Genomic DNA, 15,914 nt, shown 5'->3' on the forward strand with positions numbered 1-15,914 from the left:
TAGACCTTATTGGTCATTAATAATCTCACCTCAGAATATTCCCCCCCACCAGTCCCACCTTTCACCTATTTTTCCTACAATGATCTCCCGTTAAAAAAACTTAACGGAGTTAAGATTTTTTCCAAATTACAAACAGATTTTTTAGGGCTTTTGATCAGAACGATGATACGAGTCCATTGATGCAAAAATTACTTCGAAATGGTGCTCCAAGTGACTTGATTTTGGTTAATTGGAAATTAAAACACCCGAATTGAAGCGCTGTTTTAATCATTTGGAGCACCATTTCGAGGCAAGTTTTACATCAATGGACTCGTATCGTCGTTTTAATCAAAAGCCCTAAAAAATCTATTTGTAATTTGGAAAAAAGCTTAACTCCGTTAAGTTTTTTAATGGGGGACCATTGTAGGAAAAATAGGTGAAAGGTAGGACTGATGGAGGGAATATTATGAGGTGGGATTATTAATGGCCAATAAGGTCTAGGTTGGATTATTACATACCAATTTTCCAAAATAAATTTAAGCTTAAAATGTGTTATATAAAAATATGAAGTTAAAAGATAAGCATATATGAAAACTTAGAAGTTAAAAAATAAGTGTAAAATGATTATTTATTAGATTGTTTTTAATAAATTTGGTATATTTAATATTTTAACTATTTTGTAACGTCATATATGATATTTTTAGTTTTCAAAGGCATATATGATAATTTCGTTTTTGTTGAGTATATATGAAAATTTTCAATCTATCTATACTTTCTATAAAAGGAGAAAACTCGATGACATAAGAAAAGTTGATGTGACAGCTTTAGAGGCTGTCCAGCAATGTTTTTCTTATGTCATTATTACATCATAAATCTTAATTTAAAATCACTTTAAAATCCAAACCACTGCCCTACATTCAAATTTCAAAGGTCTGCCCCACATTCAAAATCCAAACCACTGCCCTACATTCAAATTTCAAAGGTCTGCACTCATTCAAAATACAAACCTCTGCCATTCCTTCAAAATTCAAACATCTGCCCTTCATTCAAAATTCAAATCTCTGGCCAGATTCAAAATTCTGGCTCTAGATCAAAATTCAAATCACATACGTATAAAAGGTTCTTTTAATTTCTCTATGCTTTATCAACTCTCAACTCTTTCTCTAAAACTCACTTTCTCTCTCTCAAATCCAGATCACACCATCTGTAGAGAGAACCAGAGAAAAAAAAAGGCATGGGTAATTAGCAGAGAACATGGAGCTTCAATGGCTTCTCCAAAGAAAGATATACTTCTATAATGACGAAAATGATGAAAATCACCACTCGATTGTATCGCTATTGAATCTTCTCCTCTTCCTCCTCCCAAAATGATGAAAATTAGGGTTTGTTCATCATCACCCTCCTTATTCTATCATCTTCATTCTTTCTTCAAGGTTCCATCTCACCTCTCATCTAAATTCATATGTTCCTCATATTGTGTTAATTATACATAATTTTTTTGTAGTAACTTGTTGTTGTTGTTGTTGTATGATTGTTGATTTATTATAATTTTCGATCTATTTATGCATCTTTTTAAGTTTTGTAATCTGTAATTGATCTTAAATCCTTATTGGTTATTTTTTTCTGAATGATGTGCAGGAGAGATGAGGGAACGTGAACATGAGTTGTTGTTTCGTCAGTTTGAGAATTTGCAGTCACAGTCGCTGATACATTTTGTTCCATAGGTTCTTAATTTTCAACTTTGTGTCTATTTATTCCCTATTTTTGAAGTTCAATGACCAGATTATAAATTTTTGCAAATTAGTTATGAACTATATGAAGCATCATACTGTGGTTTTGTTTAAATGACAAGATTTAGAGGACAATTGTTTGTAATTTAAGGCTGACCATAGAGATGATAAATCTAGAGACACTGACTGTACTGGTGATAATCAATTGAAGGCCTGACAGATACTAAAATATCTTAGATTTCCAATTTTTATCTTCTTAGCTACTGAACTTTAATAAGCTTATTTACCATGTTATCTGTTTGGACTTCAAATTTAAACATGTTTGCTAGGATATTATACAATAATCGGAGTGCATCATATATTAGAACGAAAGGTAGGGATAGTGTATCTTCTAAATCTGCCATGCCATACAAGAAGCTATGTTAGGATGATAATCTACAAGAAGATAATTAGTATTTATAACATGTTATGCTATAACTGAATATGAGGTTGGTGCATCGGAACAAGTAAATGTTAACTAACTCTCTACCTGACATTGACAGCTTAGCAAAAACACCAGATGTAGAAACAAAGACAAATCCTATAGACCGTGTTATGGCGCGCTTGCTTTTTCACACGCCAACCAGGGAACTTGTGCAGTCACCAACAATGAAATTTCATAATGAGCACCACAGAGATAATCAGGTAGCTTGCAATAAAACAGCTGATGTTAGTCGAAAAGAGTTCACTTCTTTGACGATGTCAGCACTTTAGGATCGGCTAAATGTTTCTAATTCGAATTCAGCGCTTATCATCACGATGTCACCTCTTGAAGGTTGGCGGATGAAATTTTGTTGCGAAAATCATGCTTTAGACACGACTTTTAGCTTGGATGTTTGAGTCATGGCTTGACATAGAGGCGTTTTGTATGCATCGAGTAGTCAAGCTTTGGATTGAAACAATTCGCATATTATGTCAAAATATTTTAATTTCAGAGTTGTTTTGAAAAGAGTTAACTAGCATAAGCTTATCACCCGAATTAAATTTGCAACTACATCCACTAGGAAAAGTACCGAATTTTCAATAGTGATCAAAGTGCATCTTTGCTTACACATGAAATTAGACCCTTTATGCAACCTTTTTCGTATTTACCTGTTTATTAATAACGCTCATGTAGCTTACTTTCAGGCATAGTGGGAGCTGCAGTAGCAGGGGTTGTTCTCGTCGGTGGACTCACCTTCGCAACTTTATCTATAAATAGATGCGCACCTAGTAAGTATGTTTTAGTTTTCTATTATAAATTTTCTAATGCTTTCTCAAAATTCATAATAGTATAAACTAAAAACGAATTTCAGGGCCAAAAAAAACATGGAAACTTTGACGAAACATCAGGAAGAGTCATTGACCTCTGATCAGAATGATAATGTTGAAGATTAAAGAACCGAGACAAAAACGATAACTATGTTTCCAACGAAAAAGAAAATGAAATTACAAATGATAATGAACCAGACCATAGTACCACCATCGAAGGCAGCGATGTGACGGACAACATTTCTGTACAACCGGAGTTACAAGAGGAGTTACCTGAACACAAATTTGTAAAGAATGAAATTAATACAAGCAAGTATGATTGATGTTAGGTTATTGAAGGTGATGTTCAGCCCGGTGACTTGTGCTCACGCCATGAATATGCTCGATGGTTGGTTTCTGCCAGCAGTGCTTTTTCTAGGTACATATTGTGAGTAATTGTGAATTTAGAAGGTGAATTTCGTTGGTTTAAACTTTAAATGAAGCAATTATGCTTGTAATGAATGATGAAACTATGCATCAGTTATGTAAACAGGTTGTTTCACAGGTATATGCTTACTTTCATATGTGATATGATCTACTAAATGTTTCTAAGTTCAGGTATATGTGACAAGAAAACGTATGTAACTGTTGATGAATAGTGATAAGAAGAGGAAAGAGAGGTTGAGTGAGAGTGGTGGCAATGTACCGAAGAAGTTGAAACCTCTGTTTGTTGTGAAACATGTATTTGGCAAAGGTTTGTTTTATGTTTTCAAACCTCTGTTTGTTGTGAACAAATGTTAGAAAATAGAATAGTGGTCGATGCATCTGTTGACTTTGGTCAACAGATGGATGAAAACAGATGTTTGAAACCACTGTTGTGTTAAAACAGTGTTTTGTGGAGAAAAAGTTAAACCACTGTTTTGGGTTAAAGCAAATGTTAGAAACAGTGTTTTGGGTTCAAACAGATGTTAGAAAACAAAACAGTGTTTGAAACCACTGTTGGGTTAAAACAGTGTTTTGAAACCACTTCTGAACCACTAAAAGAGTGGTTTACTCTTTTAAACAGATTCACAGATTCGTTTATTCTGATCAAAAATTTCTATGGAAACCTAATTTCACGGATTCCGTTCAATTCAAACACATTTTTCGCTAATTATTCGTCCAAATCAAATTTGTACCCCGGTAAGTCTTCAGTTTCGCACAATTTCTATTTCTAGGGTTTCTTATTCGTTCATTTTGATGTATCAGGTATAGCTCATTAGTTCATATCGACACTACACTAACCAGGGCCAAATTCGAAGAATTGTGCTCAGATTTACTCGACAGGTACTTTGATCATCAAGATTTAGAGTAATGGTGGTTAAATTGTTTAGTTGATTATTCAAATTTTGAACTTTGGAAATCTGATTTGGTGTAGGCTTAAAATGCTAGTTGAAACGGCTTTAAAGGATGCAAATCTTTCGCTTAAAGATATTGTTGTTGTTTATAATGAAGGTAGGTATACCAGAGTTTTTAAATGGAATCGGTAACGGAGTGGAGACGTATGCAGAAAAGCTTGAAGCTGAATTTGGAGATTTACAGAATCTGTTGGTTGCTCGATCTATGAAACTAAAGAAGCTCAGTGTTGGAGCTGATCCGAAATCTACTTATTTTTTAAAAGATCGTGTACATTTGTAAACATATGTTTGGTTACCTTCAGCCACGTGAAAATTCTGATTTTATTTATTTTTCAGTTAATGTAGATTTCGTACATATTTTCTTTGTGACATGAACATGTATAAGTATCTAATTTTGTTTACTTACACACATGTAAATAGTATAGTTACCTATATGTAGAACATATTCATATACTTAATGTAGGATTAGTTAATTAAATTCTATGGTGAAGAGTAGAAATTGGTAACTTCGGTTCTTATTTATTAATTAAAGTAATGGTATTCTAAATGTGATCTTGAGACCAGTTCTTAGTTAGGGATCACAAACTAATGATGTGGTGAAGAGTAGAAATTGGTAACTTCAGTTCTTAGTTAGGTTTGTTTATTAGTTTGATATTTTTAAGTCAAATTAAATGTGTGGATCCTGTTAGTCAACACAGGTTAAAAAGGGGTTAGTCAACAGACGTTAAAAGGGTTAGTCAACAGAGGTTAGAACAGATTAGTCAACAGAGGTTAAAAGAGGATTAGTTAACAGAGGTTAAAAGGGTTAGTCAACAGAGGTTAGAACGGATTATACAAAGTCTCTAGGGAATATCAAATAAATGGTATAAATTTCTAAAGAAGGTAAATATCATATTTTTGTTGGGAATTTTATGTGGTTTTGAATCACTTGCCAAGTGACTAAAATACCACTTTTTGACGATATTTTATTTACAAGCATGTTTACTTTTTTTTAATACCACTTACACGCCAATCCAATGTATTCTCCTCTTCCATGACCATAATTTTGAGATGTCCAAAATAATCTAATTATTATTTTCTTAATCAATATGTTTTAGCATACTTATTAAAATAAACTACTAGCATACTAAACAATATTTTTATTGAGTTAGGATACAATTTTTTCATACGATATATGAGATTAATGTTGAGAACCATATTTTACATGAAAAAATGAAAAAAAGGTCATGTTACATATACAACTATATAGGCTAGAATTATAATGGACATGATAGGGTGCATAGGTGTACTTTTTAATTGCCTGCTTTTACTTTATCTGATTTTTTTACAAAGTGAACAATAAGACCTAAGTCTTTGTGTATTGTTATGGTGCTTTTCGGTTGGTGTTTCATGCCTCGGTTTAGACCCTATCGCTTATGTACACCTCTCGCTTTTTGAAACCAAGGTTGTTACTCAGTATTGTTACATGTGGAGGAGAATCACATTACTGATCAAGTTGTTGAACGGAGAAAATCTCAAGTTGCCGAGCAGAGCCCAGTTTTAGTTGGCAGTGCTGAATTATCTAATTATTTCAGAACATATTGAGCATGGTGGCCTTCGATTGTTGCAAAAACCTTTGACTTTGTGATTTTTTTTTGTTGGCTTAAGTATCATATTACTTATAGGATTAGGAGTTATTCATTTTTAATCAAACTTAAAAGTTGTATAATAATTCGTCATTTAATAAAATGTGGTATGCATGAATTTCTGAGAAACCACCCGTGTTTGAACACGGGTCTTACCGCTAGTACTATATAATAAAAGAAACTAATGAGGGGACACATCTCATTCATTGGAGCCAACTATTTTTTAGCTTTTTCCTCTCCATCCTACTTAATTATAGATAATTAATATTAATTAAAAGATAATTATAAAATTTAATTTAATATAAATTTAAACAATTCGTATAGGAGATAATATAATATTTTGAAATATTTATGAGATTTTAGAATTATTTATTCTTAAATTAACAAAAGACGTACACTAAATATAAATTAATATAACATAAATGATTTATTTATTTTAGAGTTAATTACATAGTTAGTCACTGTGGTTTGCACAAAATAACATACTTAGGTACTAATAGTTTAAAATCACATTCTAGGGTATTAACTTTGCATTTTCTAAGTTTTGAGGTATTAACGTTATTTGTAGGTTTAAAATCACATTCTATTAGTAACTAAGTATGTTATTTTGCGCAAACCACAGAGACTAACTATGTTAATAACCTAGAAGTTAATACCTCCAAACGTTAAAAAAATGAAAAGTTAATACCCTAGAAGGTGATTTTAAACTAAGTATGTTATTTTGTACAAACTACAGGGACTAACTATATAATTAACTTGTTATTTTATTAAACTAAAGTAGTTAAGGGTAGAACCTATTTCAAAAATGTTTATAAGGGGTAAACAAAAACATTAATCAATGTTTATTGGTTCTATACTTTTATGTAACACCTCGAAAATTGATGTCCAATATCATAACGACATGTGTCATGGACTTAAAACGTGTAAATGATTGAATTAGAGGGACTAAAGTTGACAAACAGGGAATCTATGTGTGTAAAAGGATTCAAAATGTCAACGATGAAGAAATATATCTTTCAACAACCCTACATGATGTTTATACCCTTAAACGAATAAATCATGGATCATACGAAGCTGATTGTGGAAGAAAGTGAGGAATTACAAACTACAGGGGCTAAATGTGTCAACATGTTTAAAGTATACCTCTGAGTGATCTTTTAGCAAACCCGAAGCTTTGTAATGATAAAATATACTCACAAGAATGTGTGATAAAAATTTCACAAGGTTTCGATAAAGTATGAGAAAGTTATGACAATATTCGTGTACGAAGGGTTAAAAGCGTCAACGTTGAAATTTAAGACTTTTCAGTGAACGTATGAATAACCGGGGACTAAACAAAGTTGGTTTATGACTTGGGTCCTTAAAAGTCAAGTTTGGGGGTTTATAGTGCAAGAAACAAGTTAAAAATGAGTTTTGGAAGGACCAGGGACCGTTTATGCAATTTCTTAAACTTGGTGACCGGATCAGACATCCATACCGGCCGCGTAAGACCTGTAAGGGTCCTTACGCGGGCCACGTGAGACCTGCAGATGCAGATTTCTTGCACAAGTGCCTGTTAAAGCTTTGTAACCGACTTTAAACACTTGTTTTTGATTCTATGGGCTTGTTTGATGGTTTTAAAAGGTCTAGGGACACTTGTAATGATCTGGAATCAATCCTAGACTTGTTTGGTATGATCAAATTTGTTAGGCCCTAAAGTGTGAGACTGACGCATCAAATTAATACAACGGGCTATAGTTACGAACTGGGTCATACCGGGTTAGTTTATATTAGGTTGTGGACCTTTATAGGTCATTTGGGCCAAGCTTTAGGCCATGTGGGCCAAGCAGGCCCAAGGGGAGCCCATGTAGTGAAGTGGGCTTTAGTTAGTATATAAACAAGTTTCTAACTTGTTTTAGGGTTTGAACTTCATTGTTACAGAATTCCTAGAGAGAGCTAGAGGAAGGCGATTTGGTTGTGATCACTTGTACTAGACGGTTTTGCTTATTCAAGTAATAGAATCATGTGCAAGTGATTAAAGGTGATTCGGTATTGTTCTTTGTTTGTCATATTTTTTCGGTTTATCTTGAATCATCTTGTGATTGGATTCCGCACTCTCACAAGATTAGGTTTGATATTGTTGGTGCATATTTGTGACAACAGCTTAGATTTGGTCTTTGGATATCTTGTAATTAGTTAAACGATAAACGGTTAGCGGGTTTACCTTTGTACTAGTGAGATAATTGAGTTTGGGCTAAACTGAACCCAATTGGATGTAGGGGGGACGATTTGGGCTTTGCCCATGTTGCAAACCCTAGTCCAATTAGTAAACCTTGTGTTATATAAACAAGGTTAGGCTTTAGGGTTTAGGTTAATCAGTTAATCAGCCAAAACAGTGTTTGAGAGAGCAATTTCGTGAGGGACTAGGTCTTGGACGAAATTAGGGTTGGTAGGGTTTTGGATTGATTGTAATTCGTGAGATTGATAATCAATAGAAAACCCAGTTTGAAAGTGAATTGCTGATTTCTGTTTCTACACGTTTTCTGCTTATTCTGATCAAGAGGATTCCGCACTCTTGATTGGAAAGACGATTCTGTGAAGATCCATAGACATCAAGGGGACCTACAATTGGTATCAGAGCACTAGGCTCTTGAAGGCTCGGTTCAGAATTGTTTGCTGCAGAAACAGGGAGATTTTTCGAAATTTTTGAAACCTGAAAATTAGGGTTTTTAAAATTTTCGAAATTTGTGTGTTTTGGTTTGATAAAATTTTCGAATTTTTGGCTGTTTGATCTTCTGGTTTGTTTGTTTGGTGGTTTGCAGGATTTCTGGAAAGATTCGGTTGATTCTGGAAAAGTTTTCGGCTGATAGACTTGAAGATTCAAAGACTGTTCTTCGTGTTCTTCGTGTTTTTCAATCTGTTCTTGATAATCTTCGAAAATTTTAAGCTGATAAGGTTGTTTGATTTTGCAGATTTGTGTTGGAGAATCAGAAAAACCTTTTGAATTTTGATCAGATTGAGTTTCCGATTTTACTGGACCAGCGAAAATACAAGGCTGCGAAATTGTACTGACCAGCATATTTACCGGCGAAATTAAAATCCAAAGGCGACTTTGGTAACCGAATAATTTTCACAGCGAAATTATCTCGGTTTTGGCGACTTTATCAGTCGTCGTTATAACGAACTAGTTACCCGGCGAAATTACCTGTTCAGCGAAATTAACAGACTTGTCAGTGAAATTTTTCAGCAAAATCAACTAACTGGCCAGCGAAATTGATCACTGATCCAGCGAAATTAAGACAGCAAATTTAAAATCCAGCAAATTTAAAATCCAGCAAATTTAAAGGGTGGAACATTTTCTAGCGATTCTAAGGGTGTAATTATATATCATTGGATGGAACATTTTCTAGCGATTCTAAGGGTGGAACATTTTCTAGCAATTCTAAGGGTGGAACATTTTCTAGCGATTCTAAGGGTGTAATTTTCTAGCGACTCTGGAAAATCCCGAATTCGGTTTTTGACATTATATATCATTGGATTCGTCTTTTCGAGACGATTCTAAGGGTGTAATTTAGTAACCACTGTTTTCGGAGATATTTTGTACGGTTTTACCAGTCTGTTACATTTAAAATGTCGAACATGGCCAACTTGAATGTTCCTAAGATGATGAAGGTGGAGAACTATCTTACTTGGAAAAACAGCTTCAAATCCTTCATTAAATCTCAGGATGCAAGGATGTAGACTTGTATAATAGATGGATATGTTGCTCCTACACGTCATGTTGAAGGAAGAGTGAAAGTGATCTCTTATGACAAGATGGATGAATCTGAGAAACTTATGGTTAATGCTGAGAAGAAAGCTTTAGCAGTGATCAAGATGTCCTTGCCTGAGGGAATTAAACATACCATCAAGCACTGTGGGACTTCTTATGAGCTGTGGAAAGCTTTAGAAAAACGTTATCAGAGTTCATCAAGACAGCGTGTAGGAGGTCATGCTTTAGATGAAGAAGCAGATGCTGTGAAAGAAGAAGGCTCATATGATAGTAGTGTTCATCTGGAAGATAATAAGAAGGCTACTCAGGCATTCATGGCAGAGATAGTGCATGAGGCTGAAACTAGTGTGAGTGATGCTGAATCTCAAGTGGAGAATGCTGAAGCAAAAGTGGATGCTGAAGTAGAGAAAGAGAGTGAAGCTGAACAGGTTGTTGCTGATCAAACCACAGAAGTTCATGAGAAAGAGGTACAATCTAATTCTGTGTGTTTGAGGTGTTGTGAACTACAGGGTGAGGTTGACAGATTGTCAGCTCAAAATCAAAGTCTGGTGAGCGAGATGTCTAGCATAAAAGAGTCAAACTTTTTTGCTAAAAGAAATGAATCTCTATACTTGAAGAAGATAAAAGGTTATGAAAGTGAAATCGAAGCTTTAACATGCAAACTAAACGAAAAACTTCAAGTAATAGACTTAGCTCACGAAATGATGGCTGAGAAAACAAAAGAGATTTCTGAAAAATGCAAAGAGTTGTCAGATGCACAACTCAAAATTATTGAACTTGAACAGAAATTAAGTCAATTCAGAGATTCGTCTTTTGTTATGAAACACATGATGGGTGGGTTAAAGAAGAGTAATGACAAGACTAGTGTGGGATTCCAAGGCTTTAATGAAGTCCCACCTCCTCTTAGTCATGACTATTCTTTCCTCCCTGATGAAGATGAGCTAGCAGCCTGTATGTCAACTGCACCAAGTAGTTTCACATCTACATCAAGTCAATGTGAAGGGTCTGAGAATGGTGATGCTAGGAAGAACAATAACAGGGAATCTTTGAAAAAGAAAAATTCACCTCCAAAGGGCAACAATCAAACTTTTGTTAAAAAGATTAATTTTGTTCAAGGTAGTGATATGAAAAATGAAACTGCTGTTATTGAAAAAGAATCGAATGTAGAGTTTGCTAAAAATAAAAACAAAGAAAAATCTGAAATTAAGCAAACTGAACAAAATTCTTCCAAGGCATCATCACCATCTGATAAGGGATCTACCTCAGAGACTCCAGCTAAGAAGTCTTTGTAAAGGAGATCGTGCTTCAGGTGTCACATAAAAGGACATGTAGCTAGCTGCTGTCCTAACAAAAATAGTGAAGCACAAATGAGTGACAAACAGAGAGGGAAATTGCCAGTGAGAAATAGTGATAGTGAGGAGAAAGGTTCAAATTCTCCAAAGAAATCTGCTCCTAAGCAACCACAAAATGTTGCTGTTGGTGTAGATAAGGCTGGAACAGGAACTCCACAAGTTCCACGTTTTCAAAGAAATCAACAAAGATTTCAGCCTAGATCTCCACCAGGCAGATATCAGAGACCTAGAAGCAGTTCACCTAGAATGAACAATTTTAATGGAAATACAAATAATTTCAGGAGTCAAGGTCAATATCAAAATCGATACCAAAATAATGGTGGTCGAAATTTTTATAACAATGGCTTTAGAAATTACAACAATAATGGTTCATGGAATTAAAATTCAAGGTTTCAAAATCAAAATTTCCAAAGGTCAAATTGTCCAAATGTATATAGGAACCCTCAGGACCAAAGACCTAGTGGAAATCAAAATCAAATTCCAACAGGTCTGAGATCCAAGACTCCAGTTAGGAGTAATGGATATTGGATGGATGTTCCAGTTGTTGGTGAATTTGGACGACCCAAGACCATTAAGGCTTGGGTCCCCCAATCTAACTAATTTTTAAGTTAGTGTGTGCAGGAGCTGCTAAGGAGGATTATCAACTTATGTTGATAGTGGCTGCTTCAGGCACATGAAGGGGGATGTGAGATTGATGATATGTTTTTTTTAAAACAAATGATTTAGTTTGAAGTTCAAAGTGCTGAGTTGACACAGAGGATAACCTGGCAGATCTTTATACTAAAGCATTTGACAGGGCTCGCTTTGAACACTTAGTCGAACTCAACGGGATGAGGAATCCTGAATAACTGGTTTTTCATAAGAATTTTTGTAAATAGTTTACTGCTTTTCATAAAAATAAAAAAAATTTTGAAAAATCAAAAATGAGTTATCACTGTGTGAAAAGAAGAAATGATAGTACATCAGCAAGTTAGACTGTCACACTGAACTTGAACCATAAATTGCTTAAGTGTGTTAGCAGCTTCATCATATGATGTAACAGTAGGCAAAAAGCATAAAATAATCAACTTACCAATGTGATATAAACATAAATGAACTGAATATGAGTGGGGAACGCATCAGTGGTGTATGGTTTAATGACCTTAATTCTTGCGTTGAAAGATTGCCAAAATCTGAAGTTTTGGGTCTTTATACTGTTATTTCATCTGGGATATCTTGGATGTCTGTCTGTTCAGAACTAAAATTGTACATGACCCCAGGAAAGAAAGTCACTTGGAATTAGCTCATTTCTATTTCAATGTCTGTATGTTTTCCCGATACACACAATTTTGATCTGATTCTGAAATCTTCTCTAAAAAAAGTCGTGTACCTCCTCTGCTGCATCCAGATATATGCTGACCTGGAGGTGCTAGGCAACGACAGCTTCTGCTGCATCCAGATACATGCTGACCTAGCTGTACGTTGTCGCGCTGTAGATCTATTACACCCGAAAGAGGCCCTCAAGTGCCCAAAAGAAACCCAAGAAACCTATATCAAACTGAGAAAATCTCATTTGATCTGTATTTTATACCATCTCTGCTAAAGATCTATTCTGTTCTCTTCTCAACCTATTCCAGTTAAGATTTCAGAAATTTGGATTGGACTTGTGAAATATGTGGTAGGGAAGATACTTGCATGATAGAGTGTGTTGTTTATGTTTCCAGGATTTGATTAGTACTTATTTGGGTGTTCATAGTTAAGCAATTAAAACATGATAAAACAGATTATATGCAGACCTAGACACAGTCAGGATATCTTAAAGGATGATATCAGTATACTCACCTACTACGATGAATCTCTGTGCATACCTTGATCGCGGGGGTATATCCTGAAGTGGGACACACTAATATTTCAGAAATAAAATTACCTTAATGTATCAAACGGTAATGGTACTTGAAATGTTCATGCATTTTGTTTAGGTGGACAAACATACTGGTAATTGTCTTGAACTGCTCTTCACGAAAAAAATTAAATAAAGAATTATCTAATTGTGTGAAACAGTTTGATTGTGCTGATATGATCTTCTTACCAGTGATTCTCACAAAAATAGAGTGTTTATTGTTTTGTATTTACTTGCTTTCAGAAAATATAAAAATCCAAAAAATAGTGTATTTTTCTGTTTAAAATTCTTAACGTACGGAAAACTGTTACTCTTGGAGGAATTGTTACTGATAGGGGGAGACGGTGTTAGAAAGTGAGTTCAAAATTTTCAATCAGGCAGGTTCTTGTGTGTTGAACAAAAAGTTTTGCGTGTTAGTGATGAATTTGAAAATGCTTAATCTGTGATACAGTTTAACTATCTCTTGAAAAATAATAATTTATTTAACTTTGTTGAAAAATTCTTATGGTTTCTCGAGATGTTTGTTTTATAGTATACAGATTGAAGCAGTATGGTGCTGAGAAGCTGCTGTGACGTGTGAAGATGAGAGTTTGATTGGATGCATGGTAGAACCTCCTTTCTATATTGCAGACAAGATTGAAGAGTTTGAAGATTGCTGTGCAAATGCTGAACTGGAGGTTACTCAAACGCTAACGTTTTGAAGATTTGGTGATTGGATGCATCAGCTTAGGGGGAGTCTGTTGCTGACAGAAGCTATTGAAGCTGAAGCTATCCAAAGACCAAAGACAGTGCAAGATTACTTGAAGATTGCAAGAAGACCGAAGACAAAGTTTTAACTGAAGACAAAGTTTTTATGAAGCTATTGTTAAGGGGGAGTTTGTTGGTGCATATAGTTTTTATGAAGCTATTGTCAAGGGGGAGTTTGTTGGTGCATATTTGTGACAACAGCTTAGATTTGGTCTTTGGATATCTTGTAATTAGTTAAACGATAAACGGTTAGCGGGTTTAGCTTTGTACTAGTGAGATAATTGAGTTTGGGCTAAACTGAACCCAATTGGATGTAGGGGGGACGATTTGGGCTTTGCCCATGTTGCAAACCCTAGTCCAATTAGTAAACCTTGTGTTATATAAACAAGGTTAGGCTTTAGGGTTTAGGTTAATCAGTTAATCAGCCAAAACAGTGTTTGAGAGAGCAATTTCGTGAGGGACTAGGTCTTGGACGAAATTAGGGTTGGTAGGGTTTTGGATTGATTGTAATTCGTGAGATTGATAATCAATAGAAAACCCAGTTTGAAAGTAAATTGCTGATTTCTGTTTCTACACGTTTTCTGCTTATTCTGATCAAGAGGATTCCGCACTCTTGATTGGAAAGACGATTCTGTGAAGATCCATAGACATCAAGGGGACCTACAGATATCATTGAAAGATCCGGTTAAACGGGACTTACAAGTGGTATCAGAGCCTTTAGAACCTATTCTAGGCTCGTTTTGATATCAATTTTTCAAGATTTTGAAATTTTTTGTTGAAAAACATCAAGAACATTCTTCGTGTTCTTCGCGGTATTCAAACTGTTCATCGGGTTTTTATTGAAAAATTGCCATAATTTGGTGTTTTGATTTTGAAAAGGGCTGTTAAAAGAATTAAACGTAATCTTTATAATTTTTGGAAATATCTTGATTTTAAAATCTTTACAAATTTTCGGGGTGATTTGTTAATTTGACATAATCTTTTGAAAATTTGTTTTACTTTCCAATTCAAATTTCAAACCAGTCTCGAGTCTCTATCATCAGCACACATTGTCTCGAGTCATCACAGTTTCAGCTTGGAGGTCTCGAGTTATCTTGTCTCGAGTCATCTTCTTCTTAAAGGTCTCGAGTCCTCCTTCCCCACCGGCAACATCAACTGTCAATCTCATTCCAAATACATCGGAGTTTCCAAATTCATCGGTTTCGAGTCCTTCTCCTCCACCGACAACATTCTGATCTCAAGGTCTCGAGTCGCATCTGCTGCTCTGAATCATCTCTGCCGGTCTCGACTCACTCCTCACTTGTTTCGACTCACATCAGTCTCGATTCATCAGCTCGGTTCCGTGTCACGGTCTCAACTCAGTAGCTTCGACTCATCTCTTGATCACGGTTTCGACTCAACATCTCATCATCTCGACTTCATCATTCTTGGTCTCGAGTCATCTCCATCGTTCCGACTTCGCATCTTCCTAACAAGGTCTCGACTGATCAAGTTTCAAGGTATCGAGTCGGAATCTTCTTTTCGACTCACAGATTCGAGTTGCAATCACCATTCTCCGTTAACTGCTATCACCGTGTCAACCTTCGTCACCGGTAACTGAACATCACCAATCAACCACCACCTCCGCCGTTCAACATCATCATTATCTTCATCATTCCGGTCATCTCTCCGTCATCACCATCTCCTGAACGATCTCTTTAATCATCACCTAAGTTCCATCCACTGGTTCACCGTGTGCTTGTTCAGTTCAACGAAGAAGAAGGAGAATATAACAGATACATTTGTGATCGTGCTACTTGATTGAAATTTAGGTTTTGTGTTTAATTTAATAATAATAATAATAATATTAATAATCAATTAATCATTAACTCATCATTACCTAATCGTTATTTATAATAATAATAATAGTTAATAATATTAAACCTTTATTTTTATTAAATTTATTAAACTAACTTAAAAATCTTTAAAATTTAATTATTATTTTCTAATTAACAAGGGTTTATTCTATAAATAAAAATAAATAAATAAATAAATAAAAAATAATAAAAAAAGGGTTTGTTTGTTAGTGATAACGGTTTTGACAGATTTTCGAAGTGCGGTTCAGAAAGCGGGTTCTTTTAACTGCCAAGTGTTTGAGTTAGCGAGTACACAGGTTTTGCTTTGGGTTTGTGTTGTGAAAATAGTA

The 15,914-nt window shown here is 34.8% G+C and overlaps 1 long non-coding RNA gene across 11 annotated transcripts; it reads left to right on the top strand.

The window, feature by feature from the left end:
* Positions 1-954: 954 nt before the first annotated feature.
* LOC110905051 lies at positions 955-4,780 on the top strand. Of its 11 annotated transcripts, none has more exons than XR_002572883.2 (8): positions 955-1,098; positions 1,174-1,412; positions 1,618-1,703; positions 2,252-2,393; positions 2,877-2,960; positions 3,044-3,732; positions 4,227-4,304; positions 4,396-4,780. It is a non-coding gene; the product is annotated as an uncharacterized LOC110905051 (long non-coding RNA). The 11 variants fall into 11 exon arrangements; XR_002572885.2 differs by lacking the exon at positions 955-1,098 and having other exon boundaries at positions 1,116-1,412; positions 3,044-3,417; positions 3,597-3,732; XR_004879899.1 differs by lacking the exon at positions 955-1,098 and having other exon boundaries at positions 1,115-1,412; positions 2,866-2,964.
* The last annotated feature ends 11,134 nt before the right edge of the window (positions 4,781-15,914 follow it).

The sequence above is a fragment of the Helianthus annuus genome, chromosome 14 (assembly GCF_002127325.2).
Source record: "Helianthus annuus cultivar XRQ/B chromosome 14, HanXRQr2.0-SUNRISE, whole genome shotgun sequence".
In the NCBI taxonomy this organism is placed as follows: Eukaryota; Viridiplantae; Streptophyta; class Magnoliopsida; order Asterales; family Asteraceae; genus Helianthus; species Helianthus annuus.